Raw genomic sequence first — 1,907 nt, 5'->3', positions numbered from 1 at the left:
TCATTCCGCCCCCCCCTCCCCACTCTTGCCCTCTCTGGTCAAATTAAAATAAATGAATAAAGTCAGATAAGAAGTATAATCTTTAAAAAACAATTTATCTTCAATTCAACCAAAATTTTCTGAGTTGCAGGTGACAAAGATAATAGTACTAGGTCTTTATCCCCTAGAAGTTTGCTAAATAACAGAGGAGAGGAAAATAAGTTCATTAATGGTACAGATATAAGGTAAAACATTTTAAGAGCTAGAATAAAGTATCATGGGAACAATGGGCCTCCCTATTGATTACTAAACTTGCTTTCCTTCGTGTGCCTTCACATTTGCTATTCCCTCTGCTTGAAGAGCTCTCCCCGTTTAAGCACAGTCAAGTGGTCCCAGTTGAAACATCACATCCTCCAAGAGGCCAAGCCTAACTCAGGGTGCACGTCCTATCACTCCTCTCATTGCCTTGTTTTGATCTTTTTAGAAAATACATTTTCATCTGAAAGTATTTTATTTTAAAAGCAGGGACTTTACTGCTTGTCCATTTTCGTATTTCTTGTACCTAGAAAGCCAGTAGCACAAAGTAGGTGCTGAATATTCTCCGAACAGATAAATGAGTCAGATACAAAATGTCATACTACTTCAAGTGGAGACTCTTCCTTCTCAGGCACCCAGTTTGCCTTATTGGAGGGAGTCAGGGTTGCAGTCTTTCAGGTCACTTTCTCTGCTCCTTTCAAATCACTTCTTTGCCACCCTGGAGTAAAAATTCCTGCTCATTGGGGTTCACAAAAACTGAATTTTCAGGCCAGCCAGTGGTATGATGGCTAAGGTGGCTGAATCCCACATAGCCAACTCTGTAGTTCAAATCCTTGACCTGGTGGCTTGAAAAACTCCTAAAGCACATGTGTGTGTGTGTCCAAAATCCTGAGGAAAATGGAGAAGGGACTGCGCTGTGGATGTTCCCCCCTGCGGGTTACTTTCTCACTTTCCTTCTGTGTCCGTGTGTTTCTTTCAGTGTGTGTCTCTTTACAGCAAGCACACGCACCCTACAGCAAATCAATCAATCTGATTTTTCTTCTATGTACCTTTCATTTGCCAAATCCTACCCTAAGTCCTACCATTGTTCTGGGTGATATCAGTTTCCATTTGAGTTTAACTGTCCCCTACGCACCTGCTCTCCAATGACCTTCATCATCACTCCACTTCAATCATCCCTCTTCACCACCAACGCCAGAGCTGCTCCAGCTCTGCTACCATTAATTTAAGCATCCATCTCTTATCTTTCCAGCACTTTCACTCAGTAACTCCTGCCGGACCCCACAGGAGCAATCAGCTCCTTCATCTTCCTTCTCTCTTCTCTATGAGCCCTTTCTTGTCTTCACTTCCTTTTCTGTTCAGCTTATGGTTATGGTCTACCTCCTTGAACCTGTCTGGCAAGTCCATTCTATACCCAAAATGTTAAGCATTGTTGAAGAAAAACCACAAAACACTGAGACCAGCAGTTAGCGTAATGGCTATGTTGCTGGACTCCCATGTAGTTGACAGTGGTTTGCGTCCCAGACTCGGTGGCTTAAAACTCACACCGGGCACGTGTGTGTGCGTGCTGAAGATCCTGAGAGGAGAATGGAGAAGGGATTGTGGTGTGGCCATCCCCCCCAGGGGGTGATTTCTCACTTTCTGTCTCTATGTCTCTCTCGGTCTGTCTGGTGAGTGCACGCACCCTATAGCAAAAAAAAAAAAAAAGAAAAAAAGAAAAGAAAGAAAAACCACAAAACACTGACTCAGTACCTACCAGAAATTCCTAAGTGTCAACCACGCTTGATCTTTTTTTTTTTTTTTTTTTTTTTTTTAGAGGTGTTCGCTATAGGGCACGTGCGCTCGCCAGACAGACAGAGACAGAGAGATAGAAAGCAAGAAATCACCCCCCA

The 1,907-nt window shown here is 43.1% G+C and overlaps 1 protein-coding gene across 1 annotated transcript in view; it reads right to left on the bottom strand.

Annotated features, from left to right (window-relative positions):
* The window catches only part of DUSP19 (dual specificity phosphatase 19), a 51,767-nt gene that overhangs the window by 21,188 nt on the left and 28,672 nt on the right, over nucleotides 1-1,907 (bottom strand). The gene's annotated exons all lie outside the window — the stretch shown is intronic.

The sequence above is a fragment of the Tupaia chinensis genome, unplaced genomic scaffold (assembly GCF_000334495.1).
Source record: "Tupaia chinensis unplaced genomic scaffold, TupChi_1.0 Scaffold000111_1, whole genome shotgun sequence".
Taxonomy (NCBI): domain Eukaryota; kingdom Metazoa; phylum Chordata; class Mammalia; order Scandentia; family Tupaiidae; genus Tupaia; species Tupaia belangeri.
Note: the sequence above shows the minus strand (reverse complement) of the source record. Positions and strands in the feature narration are given on the sequence as shown.